The sequence below is a fragment of the Zeus faber genome, assembly GCF_960531495.2.
Source record: "Zeus faber genome assembly, chromosome: 19".
Taxonomy (NCBI): Eukaryota; Metazoa; Chordata; class Actinopteri; order Zeiformes; family Zeidae; genus Zeus; species Zeus faber.
In genome coordinates, this window is record NC_137206.1 from 22,298,374 (window position 1) to 22,325,359 (window position 26,986).

At 46.7% G+C, this 26,986-nt stretch overlaps 1 protein-coding gene across 1 annotated transcript in view; it reads right to left on the reverse strand.

The window, feature by feature from the left end:
* The window catches only part of LOC307245213 (cadherin-20-like), a 64,227-nt gene extending 41,462 nt beyond the window's left edge, over positions 1-22,765 (reverse strand). The window contains exon 1 of the mRNA XM_080020667.1: positions 22,751-22,765. The gene's annotated coding sequence lies outside the window, so the exon portion shown is untranslated. The remainder of the gene's footprint in view (positions 1-22,750) is intronic.
* Between the last annotated feature and the right edge of the window lie 4,221 nt (positions 22,766-26,986).

Here is a 26,986-nt window from a genome sequence, read left to right on the forward strand (position 1 = left end):
CGGTGTGCTTTATAGGCGGAGGTGAGGAAGGGCAGGGGGGGGATGCTCTGTTTGCTCTGGGGTCTGATCGTCACGGGAGTCGGTGTTGTAGCCACCGTGTACGAGCAGGCGCTGATTGTGTCGAAACATTGAGTCTTGTTTCAACAACCATTGTTCTGGCGCTCACACCTTGCCCTGTTTGGGGGAGGAGTGCCCTGAGGACGAGGTTTCTGCTTTCCGCGCTGTGCTGGTTCTCAGGAATACGGCTTTCTGCACCTCCCAAAAACAAACACGCACGCACACACACGCACACACACGCACACACACACACACTTGTAAACACACACTCCGAATCAGAGTTCTCTGATCTCTGCTCTCTCCAACATGTACTTCCTGGCCACCATCATCTCCTCCACAGACAAACAACTTTTTTATTTTTATTTTTCCAGCGCATGATTCACAGCCGCCTAACAAGAAATTGATGGGCTGCCCTCCAGCAACTGCCCCTTGACGTCTCCCGCTCTCCTTCATATCTCTCTTCTTTTTCTTTAGCCCGAGCGGGAGGGGGGTGGACTACTTGACTCTGAAGGATGAAGGCAGGTCTGGTCTGGGTGTTAAACGGCCTCTTAGACGGTGAGGTCGTCCCCTGATGCTGATGGTGCTTTCCCACTGCTCCGTGCTTTGCATCTCCACCACCAAAAAGGCGTAGCGCACACGCATGCACACACACACACACACACACACACACACACACACACACACACACACACACACACACACACACACACACACACACACACACGCACAGACACAGACACACCTCACATACACACACACGCACAGACACAGACACACCTCACATACACACACACACACACCTATCAAGTACAATCCCTGTGTTTTTCCATCATAGGGGTGGCCGATGTTGTCTTGACCAGTACCATGATTATTGATAATTTCACGATGATGTTGGGTGTGACTGTTGGTGCTTCCATAAGATCTCTACACCCCAGAAATATTTGAGAAACATTCATTAGTGATGTGGATGTTAGAGGCATTCATAGAACAGCTAGAGATGAATACTCTAGAGGACCAAAATCCCCGACGTTATCCCGTCTCATATCGCAACATCGACATGATATATTATGTTATCAGCCGTCAGTCATGCTCCTTTTTCTTGGAATTTATCTCACGATTGAAAACGCCGAACAGAAGTGCAAAGAGGAACTCCGCAGGCGATCGCCTTGAAAACACACGTACGTGTAGTTGTTTGTGCACAAGCAGACAAAGGGAACAAACTCGCTATTGAGCGTGCTGGATTAATGACAAAACACCGCCGCGTCAGAAACGAACCGAGGAAGGGGGTTGGGAGAAGGAGAGAGAGAGTGAGTGGGAGATTGAATTAATTATGTTTTATCACCTTTTAGCTGATTGAAGTCCCCCACACTCCCCTCAGACAGCCCCTGTTTGTCTCTCCGTCAACGCCAAATCCTTTGGGCCCCGTCACTGCGGCCGGCGCCCGCCACTCGTGTCGTCGGAGCGCTTGGACTCCGGGATCCCGGTGTTCTAGTCCAACTTGTCTGTCACCGACACAATTTTCCCTTTTTATCCTTTTTCACCGAGCTCAACTAAGAGACAGTCGCAGCAGCTACTGCAGAGGCTGAATGGTTGGAATTAATAGCCCATTTTACAGATTACAGTTATGGTCCTATAACAAAATGTCCATGGGGTTTTTGACTAAAAGTAGAGGAACAAGTGCGAGCTGACCACCACAGCGAAAAAACCCCCCAAAAAAACATTTTCATTTGCCGTATGGGGACTTGCACTTCAGATGTTTTTCGGAGGCTGAAGTGGGACCAGCCGCTGTACTCAAAGTCAGGGATGATAGTGCGTTATGCACAGCACACAGTGTCGGCTCTGGCTCCTGCTCAATACACTGTTCTCCATTCATCAACGTGGGCCGCGCCCCTGGGCTCCCCGCTCCGCGTGTGTCCTCCGCCACGCCGCGATAAACACGTGTTGAGACGCCGACACCCCTGGCCATCAATACCATCGAACGGCTGATGGATCACGCCCGGGGAATGAATTACACGCTGCTCACAATCGCTGACAATTAGCCAAATAGGCGGGCGATTGATCTACAAGGGCGCGGCTCTCAAACTGTTAACCGGGGAGACATATCGGCCGAGGAGGAGGAGCGAGTGAATAGAGGGGGGTGATGGATCGAAAGGTTGTGAGAAAACCGGAGACGGAGAAGAGGGGCTAGAGGAACACGGACGAGGTAAGAGGGGAGCCGCCGCCCTCGCAGCCTGACATATTGTGAGCGCAGGATGACACATCCCAGGTCCCACACAACAGAATTCCTCCGCGCGCGCCAAAGTTGTGCTAAATGCTAATGTTTGACATATAGTGTTCCTGGATTCACTGCTATTGTATACAAAGGGCTCCTGGGAGCCAGGGCTTGTATGCTGCAGGCTTGTAACACTGGCCTTTTGTGCTTGCACATCGTGTTCCCGGTCAGTCTCACGTGTCACGCTGCCCCTAAAAAAAAAAAAAAACAGCCCTCTCAAATTCACCTACTATACATATAATCAAATAAATAAATTACCCGAACCGGAAGGTTCAGCTGAGTTATGTTCTCCACAGGTTTCTATCATGACCGCTGTCATACTGTCATCAGGAGATTGTCGGCGTTTCTTTTTTCTTCTCCGTACCTTGTTTTTAACTTCCTCGTATGTCCTTTAAAAAACTTTTTAGGCAGGCATTAGAAAGTGTGTAATGTGTAAAGTCACACCCTCCGCCCACCCCCGGAGGACATAATTGTCTTTTTCACTTCTTTGTTCTTCTCCGTTTGCTGCAGCCGGTGCTTGGCCATGCCGCTCAGCCTGCCGCATCACTTTTGTTCTCATAGGCTCAGTAAAAAATGCCTTCCGGACCGATATACCCCAATGACATTTACCAATAGCCGTGCATGCGGTTACGAGAGATGTTTCCATTGTGGTACAATAATTTACAGCTTCTGCCGTCTGTACGATGATTCAGGGAGGACATGTTAGCGGTATAGTATGAAATCACCTTTGCTGGGGCGGCTCTCCTTCCCCTTCCCCGCCTTCGCGGTGCTCGAGCAGCGTACAACCCTCAGCCTTGACTGGCTCGCATACCCTGTTCCTCTGGATGACGGAGTCTTCTGGCCTTCGCAAATTCTATCTCCCCATCGGACAAATGGTGCAATAAATAAGAGAGGACAAAGCCAAGCACCTATGTGTTTAAGGAGACGCTTCCACCTTCCCGTACAGCCAATAATCCGTCTGATTGGGCCAGCTTGTCGGGAGCCGGGTCGGCTCGCCTGACGGTCTGTTTTGTTGGCACCCGCCGAGAGCAGTGTTTGCCGGGATAAAGAGCACGGGCTGCGGGTGGTATTTGCCTTTTGACAATTTATCATTGCGGTGAAAACCAGATCCCCGCCACCTCATGTTGTTCTTGGAGCTCGGCCTAGCCAATCCCCCTGCCACCCCCCCCCCCGCCCAGGATGGCGACGACTCAAACACGAGCCCTGCCCCGAAGCTCCAGATCTCCCTCGCCCACGCGGGGGGATTATGGTTGTGTCTGGCCTGGCAGCAGGTTCTGTTTTCAGGCTGCAGTACAAAGGAGTGACGTTTGCGGCGAGCGCGGCTCGAGCGAGCTGCCGCCGCGAGGACACCACGGGGCGCGTGTGGCCGAGTGTGCCTTCTCTCGGATCTCAGACATTCAGTCCTGTAACTCCCGTGTTTATTCATTTGGTGTGTCTCTGTCTCATAAGTGCCGGGTTCCAGGTTCCGTCTACGCTGCATGTGTCGGTCATTGCACTGCAATCGGCCACGGAGCCATTTCCTGTTTATTCACTGTGACTCATCTTCAACAAGGCCTCTGTTATCTAACGTGAGGACTGAAATGACACGCCCTATTTCCTAAAATAAAACATAAAAAAATAAAGCGAAATCTTGAGGGTTTTGTTTAGAGAAAGAACATATTCATTAATGGTTGATTTATTGATGATCCACAATATTTTCTCTATCTCACTCTCACTTTGTCTTACAGCATCCTCCATGGAACTCCATCCCCTCTTATCCACGTTACTCACCCTTCTCCCTCTTTGGCTCTCCTCTGTGTGGCGCCTTGGGACTTCTCCTTGTCCTGCATTGCATTGCTGTTACTAGATGTTGTCAAAACTATTGGCTAACTCAGAAGTAGAAGTGGTACTGTTTGATCTGACGGGTGTTTTACAACCCAGCGGACCTGAGGTGTCTCTGATTTGAGATGGAAAGTGCCGCCGCATGCTGCTCGATTGCTGATGCAGCCTGTGTCTTGCTTACAAAGACAAAAAAAATTAACAATGGAGAATGATGGCATCCTGTATTTTCCCCTGTTTATCATCCCTCACAGGTTTAGAGATATTCCCCTGGCATTCTCCCGACACCATCCCGCCAGAAATAAGCGCATGCATATTTCATCCCAAAATCTTCATTCATCCATTCATCTATTATCTATCCCTCCACCCTCCCATGGGAGGATCTGCCAACCTCCAACCTCCTGGCCCCTCGACTTGAATGGAATGTCTAACGTGCACCACTTTTCTATGGGCCCTGGTGGGAAGCAGAGGATTTCAGTCAAATTTACATCGTTTAGAGCAAAATGTTCCCAAGCCTATGACCTCACGCATGCTCAGAAGATAGATGCAGCAGAATAACTCCTCCATCCGGTAGTATTTCATACTCACTGTACCTAACAAATGCAAATCGTTTTGCATTTTCACGTGCGCATGCACACGCACGCACACGCACGCAGGCACACACACACACACACACACACACACACACACACACACACACACACACACACACACACACACACACAAACACACACACACATGCATACATGGATACTAACAGATAGACACACTTTGTTCTTCCTTCTTGGCTTCATCACGGGGTAAAAAAAGATGAGGAGGTAGTGCAGATGTCAGTATTGATGGCGGATTTATCAAAACATCAATTGATTCTCTCACATTTTCTTGGTGGAGTCTGTTTCGCGTTTCACCGCCCATTCCTTTGACAGCCTCGCGAAAAATAGCAAGGGAACTTGTCAGAGGAGATAAAACGGAGAAGACAGACAGATAAACCTGTCCACCCACACCTTTGCAGCCGGCCCCCGCTCGCACACTGCGCCGCCCTTATCTCCAACACTCCTAACAAGAGAGGCATAGTTTTCATTCTCCAAGAACAACTGTCCACACTGTTCGCAAAAAAGTGTACAAATAAATGACGGCGAGTGGTGGAGAAAGAAATAACCGGAAGCGCGGCCCGCGCTACGCCACTAGGAATCTGCACCGACAGCAGACCTCCACCCGTCTGTGTTTCAGCTTTCTGGCCTCTTAAGAGGCTCTGCCAAGGTGCGTGTACCCCTGCCGGAGCATGAAAGCTTCCCAGGCGGCATGTGAGACAGAGGAGCAGCAAGGCGGGGCATATCAATGCGAGCGCTGGAGAGGACTGGCGGGGGCGAACTGCCAAAGATATCCATCTTTATCCACGAAACCATCGAACGGTTCATCGTTTCAACGTCCCGTCCCGAAGTCACAGGTTCTCCGCACCCCAAAGACGTGTTCTCGTTCTCGTCCCCGGCGGGCGAGATCTCATCCGTTGTTTCACGATAAACCCGGACTCAAGCATGAATTTGTTTGTGGTGTCTCACCTGTTACAGTTAACGCAGAAGATATTTCCCCTGGGAGTTGAGCTCCATGCACCAGGCACAGACATTGATATTTAGGCTTTGTGTGCTCACGTTCCCAATTCAGTCGCTATGAGAAGCATCTGTGGCGAAATGTCGAGGATTATCACACTGTTGTCTCCCGCCTCCCTTCGGCATATGCCCACCCTCACACACACACACACACACACACACACACACACACACACACACACACACACACACACACACACACACACACACACACAAAGTACTTGCAAACACACGCATGCACACATATTGAAAAATGGCAAAAGAAAAAGTATATATAAACAATAGATTTTACTGTAGACTCCCTGCAATTTGTTCACAGACCACTAGGGGACCATGGGATCCAGTTTGGGAACCCCTCCAATAGTAGCCCTTAGACTACTATGGCATGACTTTAACTTCAAACGGAATGTTTGATGGTAAATTTTATCCAAAACTCAACATATCTTGCATTGTTCTATCGCATCCCCTTTTGGGCCTTTGAAGATAGCAATTCAAGAAAAAGAAATCGGGTGTATTTCTCTTTCAGATCTAGAAAACACCCGGGGGGTGACTCGGGGGCCATAATTGGCCCACAGGCCTCACATTTCGCACCCTTGCTTTAAAGTAACGCTTTGACTACACTTGCACTTATCCGTGGAACGATTGAAAAGCTTATCTTCTTGTTTTCGCTTGGTTGAGCTGTTGTTTACCCCGATCGCTCAAACGATTAATACCAAGAAGACACAAAGCACGAGAACCAGAACCTCATTTAACCTTTTCTGACGTTTTGGAGGTGCGAGTACACCAGACCGTTTGCACTGCATCCGATCAATCAAACCACTGCACATCTGTTCTCACAGGGGCAATGTGTTGGGCCCTTAAGTGCTCTGTTGAAAATAACTGCTGCTCTGCTCGAGACGATAATATGGCCGCTGGTGAGCATGTTTTCTGTTTTCCCTGCTTATTAGGGGGCCTAAACTCAATTCACCGACATTTCTCTTAGTAGTCAGGGGTGTGGGTGACGGTGGGAAAGGTGTTTCGGGCTAGGGGTTGTAAGAGTGGCTCGTCATGTTCCATCGAGAAAACAGCTCAGACACGTTGTGTAGACTCAACCAGTGCCCACAGCTGCCTCATCTTCCTCTTCCACATCATTCGTGGCGGTGCTTGAGAATGGGACTGTGCACGCACATGTGCGTGTGTTATGTGTATATTCGGGTCGTGTTTGGTCTATAGAGGTGTGGAGGAGAACCCACAAGGAGCTTTCATTGTCCATTCCTGTTCGCAAGAACCCCCAAGCTCCCATGAATCACCATCTCTGGTGATCATCTGTTGTTTTAAGACTGATTTCTCTCCTGTAGTCCAGTCTGCAGCATCAGTGTCTTGTCTCCAGGAGATAAGCCCATCAAAATCAAAACACTAGCAAAGTGATAAATTAAACAATTTGTGTCTTATTTCGATTTTTTTTTATTTTTTACCTTTTGCCAAAGGCAACACTAAAAATGACATTAATCACATTCAGTTCTCCCTATGGCCTCCCATTCAATTATTCTGTTTGCAGTTCTGGCCTCAGAACCACCCTGCATTTCTTTTGTTCTACCACATCAAAGAATCATAGATATAAGTTATGCCTCCCTCGGCGAAGTCAAAAAAACTGTCAGATGGTCAGTTTTAGTATCTGATCTTGGGTTTAATTGTTGATTAAAAACAAGGAATCCAAATCCCATCTCACTCATTAGTCGGAATTGTGGGTGGTGCTAATTATCAAATCCACATGATTGACTCAAAATACTGGGACGTTTACGTCCCGAACCTGGAAATTCCACCTCTTACAACTCCACTCCTCAACATATTTGAGCATTGTTGTGCAGCCTTGACCGAACAGCATAACAGACAAAAGGTTAATTTGATTACACTCCCAAACATAATGCAAAATTAGAGACCAAACCTGATATTGACCTCAGTTTAATCCCTGATTTGAGAAACCGGCCATCCGTTGCCAAATCAACTTGTGGCATAAAGCAGAAGCATAAAGCTTGAGTTTTATATTGACAGACTAACGAAGTTATCAACTATGCTGGATGGTGTGGTCCTGTATTAAAAAACGAGTGATTGCATTTTTTCGTGAATAGATGAATGATGTCGGGGCTGAAAGCTACGTTTTCCATGAAAACTGATCGGGAATCAGTGATCACCACCAGTTCTTGGCCACTTATTATTGAAACTAACCTGTATGGCTAAAATCCGATAGCATCCACTAAAAGCTTATTTGGTTTTGTACAAGCTGTGTATATAATATAGGCAGGTGAAGATGCAATTTATCAGGAGACCAAGCTCCATAAGATATAAAAAAAAATACCCTTGACTGTACATGGCCAAAATACATTTTCCCTGTCAGTATTTCTCCTCCTAGAACACGCACCTCCCCGAATTTCCACTTTGCTTACTTTCACCTCCTCTCGGTAATATTCTTCCACTGTTTCACGGAAAGTGGGAAAATCGATGCTGTCTTACCACTCACCGCCACAATTTACAAAGTGCACGTTGAAGGCTGCAGGCTTATCTCAAGCAGCTGTGGTAGCGGCTCAACAGACTGACCCCTCACTGAGAAGCTACAGATCCGGTCCCTGTGCATCCTTAATTTTCCTTTAAGTATTCATCCACAGACAGGGCTGTAAGGTTACCAGACAGAGATAAGGCCGCGTTATTCAGTAGGGATGGAATTTCCCTTCAGTTACGATGGAGGAGTCAATTATAAACTGCAATAGCCTGCTGGAAGAAAGTTGCGACCACTTGCATTTGATAGCGTGAGCTTTCTTTTGTTTTTAGAGGAGTTCCCAGGGTTGTTATAATTGCCTCGGTAATATGCAGGGGCTTTTATCCCTCATAAAAAAGAAAAAAAAAAAACCCCACCAGCGTTAATTGAGGTGTGTTGTTATCAAGGAGCTGTGTGAGATGGACCGCGGTGATAGGCGTACTACGAAGAAGAGACGTGTCATCCCAGCCCAGTTCCTAATCACGGTGCGCTCGGACGCCCGCACCTCTGTCATAAATCGAAATGCTTCTCATATCGGAGCCACGGACGGGAAGCTAAAGACTCGCGCCGAAAGGTTGAACAATCTGTTAAGTTCAGTCGGAGCTGTCAGTCTCAAATCTTGAGTAATTGAACGGCGGGCCACTGCGGTGAATAGGCGGGGAAAGGGAAGAAAAATAGGGCTTCCTCAAAAACATGGCAGATTTAATTTGTCAGCCTGGATGAAAATTGGCCACGAGGAGGAAAACAAACGGCGGTCACATGGCGAGATGGGACCAATTTGTCAGGGGAAGATTGAGGAGCCATGTGGAAGATAACTTACATCTCCATAAATCATCCTGACAATTGACTTGAACCGCGGGAAGAGGAGGTCTCCCATCAAGCCCGGCTGACGAAGAGCTGATACCAGACTTGGGCCAACACTCCCAAATACCCCAAGAAGCAGGCTGCCAGCGAGCCGGGCACTCTGGGAACAGCCCGACGATCGCCATGGGTACTGTTACCGCTTCTATCAACACATACCTGTCTTTTGTTAACAAAGGGAAATGCAGCAAAAGAGTGTGTGTGAGTGTACCCGTCGGAGTGATGTGTTGTCTTATTACGAGGAATTGTTTAGTTTGGGGAAGTCTTTTGGTTATTCCGCACAATGCAGAAGGCGTTATCGTCAGCATACCATGCACGCATACACTGGGAGATGAACAATGGAGATTTTTTTCTCAGTAAAATAACACAGATGTAGAAGGGCGATGCAAATTTAGTGTTGGAGCAGATGAATTGGTGTCCTGAAACACCATACCCCACTCTCTCTATTACCCTCTATCTCTGTCTCTGAAGATAGATATACACCGATCAGTCATAATTTTAAAACACTAATAACCACTAATATTGTGTAGCTCCCCCTTGTGTCGCCAAAACAGCTGTGACCCATCGAGCCATGAACTTCACAAGACCTCTGAAGGTCCTGTGGTATCTGGCACCAAAACGTAAGCAGCAGATCCTTTAAGTCCTGGAAGTTGCGAGGTGGGGCCCCCATGGATCTGGCTTGTTGTTCCAGCACATCCCACAGATACTCCATTGGATCAGACCCTGACCCCGTCCATCCACATGATGTAGAAGAAAACGTGATTCATCAGACCAGGCCACCTTCTTCCATTGCTCCGTGGTCCAGTTCTGACGCTCACATGCCCATTGTAGGTGCACGCGGCGGCGACAGGGGTCAGCATGGGCACTCTGGGGCTATGCAGCCCCATACACAGCAAGCTGCGATGCACTGTGTGTTCTGACACCTTTCTATCATAGCAGCATTAACTTTTCACCAATTTGTACTACAGTAGCTCTTCTATGGGATCAGACCAGACAAACTAGACTTGCTCCCCACATGCATTAATGAGCCTTGGGTTCCTTGAACCACTTTTGGTAGGTACTAACCACTGCATACCAGGAACTCTGACCCAGTCGTCTAGTCATCACAACTTGGCCCTTGTCAAAGTGGCTCAGATCCTTACGCTTGCCCATTTTTCCTGCTTCCAACACATCAACTTCAAGAACTGACTGTTCACTTGCTGCATAATATATCCCACCCCTTGACAGGTGACACTGGAACGAGATAAACAATTAGTAGTCACCTCACCTGTGTGTTGTTTTAATGTTATGGCTGATCGGTGTGTACAGTAATTAAAACACAAAGCAGAGTGTTTCTTCTTCTCTCTCTCACTCTCTCAGACTGTCTCAGTGTCTGCTTCTCTGAGAGGCGAATTCACAAAGAATGGATTGCGGCCGCTAATAGCACCATGAATTGGACGTCAATTGAGTCCGCTACCTGCACTGTCTTAGCGTCCGTCCTTTCACTAAAGATATTGCGCTAGTGATGTGCCAGTGCAAGCACGACCATAAAGTTTTGCTGCAGAGTGCAATTTGCCCTTGTTTTACATCTGATTGCAATTATCAATCATCATCATCATCAATTATCACACATTTACTCGGAGCATAATGCATAATGCGAGTCTCCATTACACATTTATTTTTGGCACCGCTCTACACGTGCCAATTTTACAAATTCAGTGTTCAATAAATATAAAACTTTAAATAATCGTCGGACAGTAGTTATTTTGATTTAAAGTGTTTAATGAAAATGTAAAATTGTACGTAAATCTTTGTGCATGCTGCACCGGTGCTATGCCAAATCCTGACGGGGCTAAAGCCCCCCACCTCTGATCACGTGCAGAGCGGAGGCACCACCAGCTCTCTGAAGATGGTAGTCATTTCATGCATGTGCCTATTATCATCGGCGTTTGTGAATTGGCCGTTTTTTGCAACGAGGCTCATTTGCATAGAAACCAATAGGTTATATTCATACATTTTGTGCCAAATGTATGATTAACACCTAATTTAAATAATACAGTGCTAATTAAATCGCACCGGTGCACCGAGACGCTATTTGCCTGGCAGCGCAGTCCGGGGTGCATTTCACCGCAGGTTTAGCCGTGCAGTCCTTTCGTAAATGCGCCCCTCGGCCTTTTCTCTCTCCAGCTCTTCCTCCCTTCCTCTGGAAGTGGATGTACTGTATAATCCTCACTTCCAAATCCAGGATTCAAACTTTCTCTCTCTCTCACCCCGTTCAGCACTGTGTTCATGCTCATTTCACCAGATGTTGACTCCGACATCTAACATGACAGGCTTATCCAACAGCAGCTGAGGAGACAAATCCAAAGTCCAACACCCGGCAGGCTTCTACCTCCGCCTCTCTTCCTCTTGTCTCTCACCACCTTCCTCTCTAGGTACACACACAGACACACAGACACACAGACACACACACACACACACACACACACACACACACACACACACACACACACACACACACACACACACACACACACACACACACACACACACACACACATTGATTTTTATAGTCTGTTAAATATCACAATACATCCATATATTGATGACGAACACACATGCACTCACACAGGTTTGTATCATCTGGACACACACACAGCAGCTGTATTTTCAGTTGGTTTGACAATAAACTTTTTTATTATCAGTCATAAGAATGAAATAACTTAGCAGCTGTATTTTAATTTAATTAGACTATAAATGTGTTTATTATAAGGGAAGAGAATGAAAGTTCTTATCAATGTGATGTGGAAATGTGAACATATGATTTAGAAGATAAAAATCCAAATAAAACGTTAAAAACCACAAAAAAAAACAAAAAAAAGAACCCAAATGAAAATTGTAATAAGCACAAAAGAGCCGAGAGACTTTCTGAGTGCTGGATGTGGCGGAGCCGTGTAATTTCGGAGCACAGATTAAACTCAGGCGACATGTTCCTCTGAGAAGTAATTTACTAAAATTGGTCCAATAAACATTCAGCCGTAGAGAGAGAGAGAGAGAAAAAAAAAAAAAAGAATCTGGCCAAACGTGTGAAGCTGGCGGCGTGCAAGGCAAATAAAACACCGGCTTCTAAGTTTTGAGAGTCCCAAATGACATTAGCATCCACTAATCCCAACAATAACAGAACATAAATTTGTGTTTTTGTGCAAAACTGAAGCAGCACCAATTCAGCTGCGACAAAGGTTGTTGGTGAAGCGTCCTGATGAAGTGCCCTTTTTCCGTCGAAAAATGATTTCACACAAGCATCGTCTCTATTTAACCACCCGCGTTGAGCCCGGCGTGGCATTTCTGAAGTAAGAGGTTTTGTTTTTTTAAGTGGCACGGTTGTCGCCTCACCACCGTATGTCAAGATTTCATCCAATATTCATTCTAAGTGTGTAAAGCATGTCAATTCCACGTCGGCCGGCAAAAGTCACTCAACCAGAAGTAAGAATAAGAATTGGGAATCGAGGCCCGGAGCGTTACGGGTGAATTCCCATTTCGTACATGCATAATGTGTCCCTCTCCCCTCTCTCTCTCTCTCTCTCTCTATCTCTCTCTCTCTCGTGTCTTTGTTCTTCGGTCGCGTCTACTTCTTCAAATATTTAAGGACAAGCCTTGAAACTCGAATTGGAGTAACGGCAAACACGCGCGGCATGGGGGGTGGAAGTCGAGACGAGGCGGAGCTGTTCAAACAGGAGGGCGCGCATGCGGCGTCGAGGAGGGCGGGCCGCAGACGCCATTACCTTTGCGTGCCGGGGCTGACATTTCCGAGTTATTCGACGCAGACCCCTTCAGAACTGCGGATTGGATCCTCCTCTTCCCACTCCCCCGCTTCGTCCTCCTCCTCCTCCTCCTCCGGCGGTCATGCACTGCTGCATCAGCGTTCAGAACGACCGTGCTTTTGAAAAAGGATCCGCGTCGGTCTCTGCGCTCCTCTGGAAGCCCTTGCCCTTCGCCCGCGGGGGGCCTCGCCGCGCTCGGACCAGAAAATGTAAATGCAGATGTGAGAGTGGGGGTGGGGGTGGGTGGCGGTGGGTGGGGAGGACTTCATAGAGAGGCTTTCAAGTTTCGTCTCCTCTCCTCTTGTTTAATTTCACCGCTACTTGCGTGTCGCAAAAGGTCTCTGCAGGGGCACTGGATAGCTACGGTTCCAACGGGTTTCTGTTTCTGATCCTTCTCTACCGACGGACCCGGTGAGCCGCCGCGTGCGCAGAGGCGCCTCCAGAGCCTCCCGGGTACGCCATTCCCTCTGATCCACCGCAAGGTTAGCCGGCGTAACAAGAGGGCCCGTGTTATGGGATTTCAAAGGGGAGCAACGGTGTCAGGTGCAGGGGGTTGAGAAAGAGAGAGAGACAGAGGTGTGTGTGTGTGTGTGTTGTGAAGGGCTGAGTTGTGGCGCTGGGTTGAGGAGGAGATATGGGTTAGATGAGAGGGGTGAAACTTGGGGGGATCTGGGGTAGAGTTTGATCAAAGAGTTTGATATGGAGGGCAGGGTGGGAGGTGTGTGGGTCCGTGAAGTAGAAAGGACGCCCACCACCTCCAACACCACCACCATCACCCAAACTCAATCACTTCTGTCGGCCCCTTCAAAACGGCACGGGCGGCCCTGTGGGACGGCAACCCGAGGGCTGAGCTCAGACTCTGGCTCCAACGGCCTCGTTCTCCATGTGATAAACAATGTCGTCTGATGTATAGAATCTTGTTTTTCTCAGTGGTAAAAAAAAATAAAAAAAATGCCGACCTTGTTCGTTTGATTTGTTTTATTTCTAAGAAAATGTGTCTTGTTTCATGATTTTATAAAAGCGTGACGGTGAGTCATTTATTAAATCACACCACCAATCTCCATTGACTTAATTTTCCTCTCGTTTAAGAAAATCAGGAATAACTTCTACATTTGTTTCTATATTTGGCTTTGCAATTTGGTTCCTGTATGTGCTGTTCATACTGTATCTTCCCTCCATTCTTTTTCCTTTGAGTCATGTGCATGTTGCACATGTGGATTATGTGCGTAATCTATGTATTTAACATGTTAACATGCATGCGTGTGCTTTAACATGTGGGGTTATGTAATGAAAAGCCAAGAATCTTGTTGAGCAGAATCTCCCTTGATCTGCTGCTGCACTGCAATATGTTGCTCATAACGACAGCAAATTTACACATTCAATTCAAATTTGTTGCAACAACTATATGCATTCTTATTTTTTTTTTGGGTGCCAACTTATACGACTCACACACAACTCAACTAAATCTAAATGCAACCCGGTTATATCCTTTCTCGCTTCCAATCCTCTACGGGGGGACTGCTCTGCAGCTGATACAATGGGGATAACAGTTAAAAAACTATGGGGTTTTTTTTGTTTGTTTTTTTGGGGGGGTAGATCAAGAGATTTCTAATCAGTTAGAATTCGCAATGTATCCATTTCCTCACCAAGGCAGGGCTCGCATTTCCTTGCAAGAGAGAGAGGGGCGCGCGAAAGGGGAAACAATTCGGTAAACCTCCATCAGATGACAGACAAGGTGTGACCCTCTCGCTTCGCCGGCAGCTGTAGATGATGTGGGCGATAGCCGCGGTATGGGGCCCCACGTGGTTTCCGTTCACTATACGGGTGTGTGTGCGTGCGTGCGTGCGTGTGTGTGTGTGAGCGAGCATGTGCGCGTGTGTGCGTGTGTGTGTGTGTGTGCGTGCGTGTGTGCGTGTGTGTGTGTGTGTGCGTGCGTGCGTGCGTGTGTGTGTGTGTGCGCGTGCGGGCGTGCCGGGCACCGTCACTCGGCACCTGATCTCGCGCTCTGCTTTCATCCCGGCATCGGTGGCGGGATGCCACGGGCCATCATTTAACATAATACACCTGTTGGGATGAATCTGATACCTGGAGATAATGGATTGCGGTTCAAAGAGGAGAGTCGCGCACCAGGGAAATTTTTCCAGCGCTCACATTTCATCAGTAATCACCATCGGCGCGACACGGTACACGTGTATTTGTACTTTATGGAAACACAACGCCCACGCTCACGCTCACGCTCACACACACACACACAGACACACAAACACACACACACACACTCTTATGGGGACCTGTACTTATAACAGACACAGAAGAAGGTACAAGCGTAACAGTGTAACATGTTATATGGACTATATTGATACAGACGAGGAGAGAGTCCACCAGGCAATAAAGACAGAGAGAGAGAGAGAGAGAGATAGAGCGAGAGAGAGAGCGAGGGAGAGAGCGAGGGAGAGATTAGCTGGATGGATCTCTGTGTCAGATTTATAGTCGCTCCCCCTCTCGCCGTCGGAGAGGAGAAAGTTGAGAGAAGCTCAACGACTCCTGAGACTGTAATTCATTCTACGCCTACCTCCATTTCATTCAGACACAGGATACCGCATATTGGGTACATTTTCTTTTTTTTTTTGGCGGCGGCGGCGGCGGCGGGGGGGGGGGGGGCGGCAATAAAAAGCAATCATTGACCGCCAGGACCAAGGGCAAGCCGTGTTACCCCGTGTAGTCTAATGATTATTTTGGCCTCAACAGAAGGTCGAGCCGGCTCCTCATCTCCTCCCTCGTCCCGCGGATGGGTTACCCGGCAAATGGCGCTTTTTCCACGGTCACGCAGACAAAAGATGGCGAAAAACATGGAAAGCGTGACGGGGAGCTGTGGGGCAGTAAACGGTTGTAATTGCAAAGGCGAGAAAAATGTTTAATACCCCAAGAGAGAAGAAGCGTACATCCCAGGAGTGAGCCTCTAATTCCCCATATCAGGAAAAAGGCATGCATCGGGGCGAGGTAATTACATTAATGTGGCAATCCATAAAATTGCGTGTCCCAAGTCGCAAGATTCCCTTCAAAACGACAAGGTTTTTTTTTTTTGTTTCCGCCATCCTGCTTTAACCGTCCTTTCACCATCACTTTCTTTTCTCCGGAGTTCGACTTCTTCAGGTCGGTGGATTTTCATTTATTTATTTATTTATTTTTCTGGGTGGGGTTTTCTGTTTTTTTTTTTGTTTTTTTTCATCCGAGGGCGCCGTTCTTTTTCCGTGAATGTTCATCGATGTCGATGGTTTGCTGACCGCAACTAGCCGCGCCACTTTATCCAATTCACATCAATTCATTGGCTGCCGTGGACTTCTCGCGTGTGTCCTATCAGCACGTTCTTGCCAGGAAAAGCGGCGGACCCCGCCACCGACAATAGAAACAGCATATAGCATATAGAAGACGTCAAATAAATGTATTGAATGGCTGTTTGTTATAAAATGCCAGCTGAAAAAGGTATCAAATATGGGATTTTTTTAACGAAATATTAAAAATATTAAAACAAAACTCGTATAACAAAAGACCAAATTTACTTCAAAGATAGCTGTAATATTGTTGTCCAGCATGTTACAGAATTGTGTGCGTTTGATAGAAATAGAATGGTTGGTTGGGTTTAGGTTGAGTCAACGCATGAAACATGACCGATGTGTTCGCTGAGACGTTCTCGGTGGCAGGAAAAGGAGCTCGGTTCCCGAAAATGGACCGGTTCAACCGAGCATTGAAAATCGGATTTTACTAATATTACATGGTGAGATGCACAGCGCATCTACTCAAGCGTAGATGCGCGGGGGAGCGTAGGGGTACGTCACTCCAACCCCGCCACCGTAATTGAATGACACATCACAGACAGGGTGTGACCGCTTGGTGACCCGGTGGCAAATCAATTCCTACTCCACCTTGCTTATGCTTGTACCTCAAACAGGTTTCCACGTACATTTTCAGCCAAACAGCATTAGGGCCGTAACAATAGACAAAAATCCCACAATAAACAAATAATAAAGATGTGGACGTGTTTCTGCCGCCCTTGCAGAAAGAGATCCATCTGCTCAACAGAAAGCTAATGAATTGCCCAGATCAGCTTTCGTCACGCACGCCCATTGTTCTGCCGCCCCAAGCGGAGGCTTCAAGGGGAGGTGGCCTGTCTCTCTCTCTCTCTCTCTCTGATCAATTTTACAAAATTGATTTCTGCAGATGGACCCCAGTGTTTGAAATTTCCTCCCCGTAATGGCGCCAGAGCATTGGGAGAAGGGGGACCAGTGGGGAATCAATTCAAATGTGTTTTTCTGCGATGAGGAGGTCTTTTTTGCCTGTCTATTATTTTAAGCAACTGTCCTTGTCAATAGATCCGTCGCCTGAACCATTCAATAGATCCATCGCTTGAGGTAAAATAAGGAGCAAAAACATGATTGACTTCCTTTCTTTGTTTTTTTGGAGGCACTTTTTTAGACCCAGGAGAGGACGGAATAACTCACAGTGTCAGGTTAGAGGCTGAGTTACAGGAGCAGCATAATGAAGTGAAAACCTAGATGTGCTGGTGTGCGATCTAGAACAGGCCTCCAGGAAGTTGTAAACAATAGCCCGCATACAAGATGCCACACCTGTACAGAGGCACAAAAGCACTAACGATACTAAGGATACTAAAGTACACACTTTCATGTGTACATCATAAATGAGTGTACAAAGTGCTCTCCACAGCCTCATTGTATTGTGACTTTGTACCGACAAATTGTGCCAATAAATCACATCATATATTTTCGTCCAGATATTAACAAACAATGTGTTCCCCCATTAATCCCCTGTCGAGTAGAGATGCTCAAATGGGAATGAGAGACCTGTCGATCAAGGCAACCACGCCCCCAAAATATACTGTACGCATTAAAATCCTCTTTATGGAACAAAATCACACCCATGACACCTGTTAGAATAAGTTATCTTGGATATCGAGTCCCTAAAGCCCTATGGAGAAAAAATATGGACCTTCTATGAATCTTTTGAGAGAAGTTTCATTTTTTCCATTGACTTCCCTCAGAAAGAGATTTTCTAAAGGCAGCATCTAGTGGCCATGAGCCTGTCGCTCGATCTATCTGAGTTACTTACTAGGGCCTTACAAACGCTTCGGCAAAAGCCCTTTTCCTCAGTGTGTTTTCTGAGGAATGGGTTTTGGACCAAGCAATGGATCCGGTTCCAGTGGGTTCAGGTCGGAGCCGTTTGGAGCGGAGTTTCACTTGACTGAAAAAAAAAAAAAAATTATAATAATTTTTATGACTATAACTACAATGGCTTGCTCTTGGTTCTCCGTGCTGCGGGGACGCAGAGCGACGCAGTCATTCCGTTCACAACCGTGAAACAATGAAAGTTAGCTTTGGAAAAATAACTTAATAATAACAGCCTATTTTGAAATTCTGGTAGGCACAGGCTTGTGTCAGCTTCCATGTTGTAATTGTCCATTCACATGGAGCACTCTGTATGACAAAAGAGCATACAGTTGTGAATGAGCCTATTCCATTATAAAACATCTATATACTGTATCGTTCCATATAGTTATAGTTAATTCTGTACAATATGAAAAAAGAAATCGAGTAAAATCAAATGAGAATCGGGCAAAGCAGGGAACCAGGAGATGTAATAAGAGGGAAATGGAAGTGTAACACGATGTAATCCAACAAAAGGTTTGCACAGCCCTTCATCTGCTTCTGTCGAGGCGGCCGGGGGGCGAGGAGGTACCTGAGGTCATTTCAGTCATCAAATGCTCGGGCAGGAAACTTCCAGCTCCACGGACGGATAAGGTCGTCTTTTGAAACAAAAGACGCGGCTCTGATTGCACAGAAATTAGATCTCTCATGTTAACAGCGATCGTCCATTTCCCAGATAACAAGGTTTCCACACTGAAGCCCCCGAGGGGAAATTTTCAGATTCGGAACCATTATCATGACATCATCCGGTCTTCAGTAACGCTCGGCGGTCTCGGATTTCAAAGAGGAGGGGAACAGGGAGCGCTTTGAAATAATCAAAACCCTTCCAGCGGGTCAAATAAAATGGACACGGTCGTTTATCATGGGAAGGGATAGGGCGGGGCGAGATATTGATACGATATCCATGTCGTGACGAAATATCATCTGGGAATTCGGTTAGGGTCGTATCGTTATATCGTCAAAGGTTGTCTTCGAGGCTGCATTAGAGTGAATAAATACATTTTCTGAGCTTCATCGACGGTTCTAGGTGTTCTAATCAACGATCGCTCCTCCAATATTCCCTGCGTGACAGGAGGCACCAACAGTCAAAATGTACGCAAAATATCGTCAAATAATCGATACTGAGGTAGACGTCATGAATCATTGTGATATCTGAGTCAATATTGTGTGAGTGATTCGATATCGTCCGGCCTTAGGCGCAGAATCTTTGGACAAAGTGAATTATGAGGAGGAAATCTGACACGGGGTTTCAGCTCGAGCGCAGCGCGGCAGGTGTACTGATTCCTCCCCGCGTGCCGCGCCCCGCTCGCCTGCCGTGCCCCGCTCGCCTGCCGTGCCCCGTCACGCTGACATTGTGTTGTTTCCTGGACCACGGCGATGCCAGCAGGGTCCTTATTACACACACACACACACTCTTCAGAAGCGCCTTATGGCGGCCCATAAAGAGCCGCCGGGCTGGGGGCCCTGCAGTCATTCAATTAGGAATTTGCTGGGCTATTGATTTCGACAGAGGCGCGAATCCCACGTCTTGGAAGCCGAGCGTGAGCGGTTTCCACAGCCTGCCACCTCAGAAGATGCGGCGCTAACCTCAAAACTTGGTCTTGAATAAGTGAGAGTGGTGGGGGGGAGAAAAAAAAAATCTCGAATCTACATATAAACGCATATCGCTCAAGGCTTTTGGAATTCCAAGTCTTCCCTTGAGACCAAACACTGTTGAGTTTATTGAGGAGGTTAAGTCTCGGGTTTAGTCTTCAGATCTTGTGCTTGTCTGTCATGCAATGAGTGTCAAAATGACACCTCATAATTGTTTGCGCTATTTGGATCAAGAAAGGAACGCTCGATTAATGAAGGAAAAAGTCGAAATACTTGTAGAGAACACCTCTTCGATGAAAAGTCGATCTGAAGAAAGTACCACTAATTCATTGTTCTTGAACTTAATGTCACAGTCTACACCCTCTACATCACTTAAGAGTCATGGAATTAGCTTTGTGACATCATTCATTCACTTGTTAGCCAACAGGAACTTTGCCAGTAAAGCAGAATTGATGACACTGTTATAAAATAAAGCTCCAGGGAGTGTAAAGTGCCACAGACAGGAACCCGAAATCCGGGAAGGTCATTAGCTGTAGCTAACGCTATCAAATGCGAGTTTGCCGTAACTAGTCTTGCGTGTATTCGCACATTTATTCAGCATAACTTCTTGGCCTAACTTGCCTAATTCACTCCCTAATGTTGACTGCAGGAAAGAAGCAGCAGCCTTATGTTGCATTCCATTGGAAGTTGGAAGCTGGTAATTCCAAGCAAGGGTCCTCACTTCTGAGCTCCATTGTCTCTAATCGGGAAAACATGGACGCCTGCCCCCACGTTGCTGTGACGTCGGGGCCTGTTACCTCAGCCAACTAGGGCAGCAGCAGTCCGCCCCAGAATCCCGTCGTGAAATTCCGACTTCAGTTGTCGCTCCGCTGTGCTCCGAATAGGAGGTCGGACTTTTTCCCGAGTTCCGGCTTCAACGGAACGCAGCATTATACAGTAAAGCATAGAACACCAGCCTTAGCTAAAACCAAACTCTTCTAAATCAAGGTAAAAAAGGTATGTATGTATTTTGTGTGTGTATTTTATTTATGTAACTTGGATAAGTTATAAGTTGTTATAAGTTCTAAGTATTCTGGCCGAACAATGATTAGAAGAAAAAAAAAATCCTTACAATTTTCAAGAAGCTTTTGTTACGACTTCATATGTCTGGACTTCTTTCATTTTCAGGGCTGTAGCAAATTATAATATAGCGGCCGAAATACAGTACATATCGCACATATTTATCGAGTCAGTGTGAAAACATTGCCTTCAGAGCACTCTGTTCCCTTCGAGAACAAGAATCACAAGAGGAATGTGTCTCGGTCAATAAACGACTGTGGACTCGGGTCCAGTCTTTCATTCAGCGCCAGAACCTTTTTCCCGATGACTTTGTTTTTCGGGGGCAAAATAAACGGAGAGCCTCCCGCAGAGCACAGTTCCAACTACAGTGCGTGTCGTACGGTGAGCTTGGGTCCCTGCACTGCATGGGTTACATGCTGCCTGCAACATGCGAGAGAGAGAGAGAGAGAGAGAGAGAGAGAGAGAGAGAATCCCCCGGCTGCTGTTAGGAGACACGGCCGCGTAGGAAACGGAACAAAATCCGTCGCTCTTTGCCAAACGCGGAGACTTGTCGACACAACTGGCGACACGACGCGAGGTGGGGTTGCTTAGAGAAGCAACTGGGGGTAATGCGAGAGAACGAGGACACGAGAGAAGGGGGAGAGAAAGCCGGGAGAGCGCCAGAGGAAGAGAGGAGCGATAACGACGGGAGGGGAGGGAGAGGGGGAAGGCACAAGAGAGTGCTGGTGTGGCCAGGGGAGAGTACATGTAGATGCTTAATGAATTCGGTCACGGCGTCTCACAATGAAATCTTTATCTGAGGGGGGTGGGGGAGGGGGCGGGGGCGCTTGGCAAGGGCCCGACATCGCTCCGAGAGTGAAAAATAGAAATCCCACTGCCCCCCACCCCTTGGCTCTCCCCCATGTCAGCTGCCTTGGTTACTGGGTCGGCTTGGTTGGGCTGCCAGTGAGACTGCCCCCGCCACCCCCACCAGCGAATCACAGCCACTTATGCGCCCCCCCCCCCCCCCCCCCCTCTCCACTTCAAATTTTCTATTTCTAATTCTGGAGCCACTGGCGTGGCTGGACGCAGGGTGCCTTAGTGGCCGTTAAAGAGCGAAACGGCTCAATCCTGGTGTGGGTTAAGCATAAATATCATAAATATCATAAATATGATAACGTCACGACACCGGGACGAGGATGGACACAGGGCTGCTCAAATATGTACAGTCACCTTCCCTTCATCTCTTCACCTCTCTCTATCACGCAGTACCCACAGCTCTTCCCCCTCCCCTCTCCTTCCCTCTCCCCCCCCCCCCCCCCCCCAACACTCTCTCTCCATCTCAGCTACACCTTCTTTTTTTTTTTTTTTCCCAATTTTTCTAAGACGCCACCAGGGCGCGCGTAACAAACAGATCCAACGATGACACCGAAGTCACTTTGCTCCCAAAAGTCAACAGACAGGCAACTCTGTGCGCACGCGCGCGCGCACACACACACACACACACACACACACACGCACGCACGCACACACACACGCACACGCACACGAGCGTGTTGGGTAAACAATACGCTCGCGTGTGTGTGTGCGCGTGTGAAGAGCGCGCCGACACACGCGCATAAACGCACTAACGCGCACACGCGCCTACACGCGTACGGGGGGTAAACGCATTTGGGGAACGCTCGAGGGCATGGAACATAAAATAACAACTTACCTTTAAAAGCAAACAGAAGAAAATGTACGTCCTCAAAAAGTATCACAGACATATGCACATACAGTATATGATAATTATTCCGTTCGAGCACAACATTTGATTTGAGTGGGATATTTACTTATTTTAGTGAAATGGATTTCTCAAAAATAACCTTACATTTTTCTCTATTATTGTTATTTATTTTTCAGATTTTATCGTTATCACTGTCATTATTATAAACCGACATAAATAACAACATAAACACCTTGAACAGTCCTACCGTGCCGAAGGCTCGGATGTCTGACGGGCGACGCTCCGCCGTGAACGCAGAAGTACAACTTCTGTCGCGTCGGTCTTCCCCGGTCCTACGGTTCCCGACGGGTTTTTATTTTTATTTTTATTCTCTCTTGTTTTTTATGACCGAGCTCTGGCTGAGGAGAAGTCCGGGGGATCGCACGCAATAAGCGGGGTGAGGGAGAGAGGGAGAGACAGAGAGAGAGAGAGAGAGAGAGAGAGACAGAGAGAGAGAGAGAGAGAGACCTCGTGATAGACTCAGCTGCTTCCCTTGCCTCTGCTCGGTGTGACACCAAGTAATCTTCAGGTGGAAACTCTCCCTCCTTCACTCCATCTCTCTCTCTTTCCCCCTCCTTCTCTCTCCCTCTCTCGCTCCCCTTCCCTCTCCTCATCCCTGTCTCTATTCCCCTCCCTCCCATCCACCCTCCGCCTCATGAATGGTGAGACATGGCTATGGTGGGTGCACAGACATGGAATTAAGCTGGGCTCTTTAATTCTTGAGCCCCTTCTTTCTTTCTTTCTTTCTTTCTTTTTATTCCTGTTGTTATACTTTCCTTTTCTTTTCTTTTCTTTTCTTTTCTCTCACCACTATCACTACCAATTCACGCAGGTGTCAAAAATAGGGTCTGCGGGCTGCATTCGGCCCCGCACATGGGTCCCACCCAGCCCTGTGTGATTTTTTGCAAAAAGAAAACAATTGTATCAACCAAAAAATTGATGCGATAAACATGAAATGTGTATTATTATCCGTATTCAGTTATCATCTAAATTGCCATGTACACATTTGAGGTACGCTAGGGCCGGCCGGTTCCGCCGAAAGTCATTCCTAGTCAATGGAGGAGCTCCGTAAACGTTGCGTCAGTGAGACACCCCCTGGTGGACAATGTGTTGCGAAAATTTCCGACTGTGTTCGTCAAGATGAGTCACAATCTCATTTTCAACAGGAAGTGGAAGTTGACACAAAAATACCTTTTCACTCCAGACTTCAAGTGATGCTGTTAAAAATAATAATTAATTTGCAATTCCCATATGAACACACTGTGACCCACGGCAGTCACAGTCACTACTAGTGTAAACACGGACGAGTCTCCTCCATTTTTTGTCATCGCCGTCAACATGGAAGCGATCGTGACCAGTGATAGGGATATTTGAGATTTCATGAGATTTTGGGTCCGCAACGTTTCATGGAAGAAACTGAGATATTCGACTCAATCTAGTCAATTCTGTTCATAATATGATGCAGAAATTCGCCAAACTAAACACTCTGTAGTTTTCGCAGAGATGCGAGGAGGCGTCGGAAAAGAAAATGCAATCTCATATGCTCGAGTCCAAATGTATTAACCCGAAAGAAGGTCAAAATTGGCTGCGCTGGTCCTGCCTCAACACAAAGTAATCCGGGCTTCGTGAAGTTGCATCTCGACCAATCCCGGCCCGCACCCTAAAATGAGTTTTAGGAGTAGCTGTGCGGCTCTTCAGAGCGGTGTTAGTAGTTCCCTTTGGGGGAGGGGGAGTCTATTCACGCCGGGGTCTCTCCTTGGGAATGGATTTCATCAACAGATTTTCTAAAGCGGGGATCAATCCCCGCTTTAGAAATTCCAGTTGGACGAATCCAATTGGACGATAGCAGTCGTTCAACACACACCCCGAATGTGCAATCAGAAGGGGTTAGGAGCGGTGGGGGGGTGGTGGTGGTGGTGGAGGTTAGAATAATGTGCAGCATATAGAGGAAAAGAAGAAGTGTGATGAATAACTAAATATTTACCACAGCTCTGGCCCTCACCTTATCAATGATTCATTGACCTTAAATTAGTCCAATTGGGCCTGATTAAAAGTAATTAAGCGTTTGGCGAAATAGATGGAATTACATTCAAGGGAAGAGCGGTTGGGGTTGGGTGGGGTGGTGTGACCTCCGTCACATGACTTCCATTATGTCGCCGTCTGAGGTGATTTGTCTGGTTTTCTGTCAAATTAATCCGCAATGCTGTAAATAAATACGCATTACCGTCAAGTCTTTGAGGGAATTGTCACCACAGCTGTTCCCTTGAGTGATAATGTGATTGTGGAAAATTACAATACAGCGGCGTAAATGCAGTAATTACGGGAAATGAAAAAAAAAAATTAAAAATAAGAACTTATTCACAGTGATGTGCTTAATTTTGAATAGACGGTTAAATAACAATGATAGTACTGCAGCAACAGCGGTGGTTTGTAGGCATAGAGAGGGGTCGGCCTGATGACAAATCTATGACTTGAGTAAGCTAACTAACATAACGTTATTTGGACTGTGCAGGAAAGACAAATATGTAATTTAGAAGGGAACAAAAGAGCAACCCCTAACACAGTGTCTAAATAATAGGCGTGAGAAACAATACGGCCGGAGCATCTTTACAGGGATACTCTTTTTGGGGGAAATCAGCTTGAAGCTGCCTGTGAAACTCGGGGTTGCCAGTCCAGTCAGCTGAGTTTTGTTCAAGTGGTTCTGGCACAAGGCTGATAATCAGCTGATAATCACAAAAATAGCCAAGGATGTTGCTGCAAGATGTGTCGCTTAAATAACTACGCTTTTGGGAAGCTGGAAGGTGTATTTCCCTCATTTCACAGGAGCTAGGCTAGTTGATCCCACCGACAGCCTTGCATTGAACTAACACAATTAGCTTTTTTTTTTTTTTTAATGTATGTATTTTAAAGCATGTTTTTAGGGCTCTGTGTGTGAAAGCAATATAAGTCAATGGAAAGTGGAATAAAACTTTTTTGATCATTACTTCTCGGCGTTGGTGCATAAAAAGAGAGGTATGGAAAACACAGCCAAAGTGCGCATTCATGTTTGTAAGTGAAACTGTCGGGGAGGTTTTTATCCCACTAATTTCACGACCGATACGTGCTTTTCATAAAATGTGATGCCCGAAGAGAAACATATGTTGCTCGTTTTGAGATCTCTATTCCTTCCTACATTTCAGACTTCTTCCCTGTGCAGAGTTTCTTGAATGGACACAACCATAAATCAGACTTGCAGAGGGCTTTGCGCCGATGGTGGTTCCGTGCATTCTCTGGTTTCCCGTGCGCTTTACCTTTGCTAAACAATGTCAAAAATGAATGTATCGTACAGCAAAACGACAACAAAACAGAAGAGCCAAGGCTCCAGAGGATTAAGGAGGCTTGGTGTATGCCTGTAAGGCGCGCTATTCCTGCCCTCAGAGCAGCATTGTAGAATATATACTGTAACATAAGCCGAAATACACAATTCCTGCCCACGGAGCTGCAGCTGCTGGTTCCATGTGTTTTGGGCAGCCATTCCACCCCTCCCTCCCAGATCAGCAGATCTGTTCAGATTTGAGTTTCTTTCAACTGAAATAGAAGATTAAGAAAATGTATTTATTTTCTAAAATCAAAAGCACTATGTCCACCCCTAGGTCTACATAAAAGGCTGAAACACCTTTTTTGAGAGCAAAGGCCTTCTTTTAAGTGCATTCCAAAATCAATTTAGCATATTTTGATGTGAAACTCTATTTTGATGAATGTCTATTCAACTAGTAGAACGTTAAGGCGCATCCCTTGTAGTCGGTGCTTGGTTAACCCATTAAAATACACCAGAAAAGAGGAGAATGTACTCCTATTCCCACACAATATATGTTACATAATAAACACTGGAAGATATTTGGAGACCAACAAAAGACTACAATGACGATTTAGGACAGAAAGCAAACCAAAAAATAAATAAACCTATGAATTAGTCAGAGACCCTTGACGTGAGGGATGGACGGGCATTGCGGAGGGCAGTTTTTTCGGGACAGGGTTTGCATGAGGGCCCACTCAGAGCGGGTGTGCGTGATTGATTTCTCTGCTTCTGCCTCGGGAGATGAGAACGTTTGTATGTCTCTCCCCCTTAAAGCTATAAATCACATCGATCAGTCGTCTAATAAGGCCATGCCTGTGCACCTACACAGCTCCCAGACAGAGATAAGAAAACAATTAGAGCAACCGACATACCACTATGTAGAGAGGCGGACGGGGCAATACAGATAGCTAGGTAGATAGATAGACAGATAGATAGACAGATAGATAGATAGATAGATAGATAGATAGATAGATAGATAGATGTGGACAAATTTCGTTGGTACCCTAACAGCTCATTAAAACAATACTTCATTCCTCGTGAAAAGTGATGAAATTAAAAGCATTTTTCTCATGTATACCTGCATGCCTTTGGTATGTAATAGAGTAA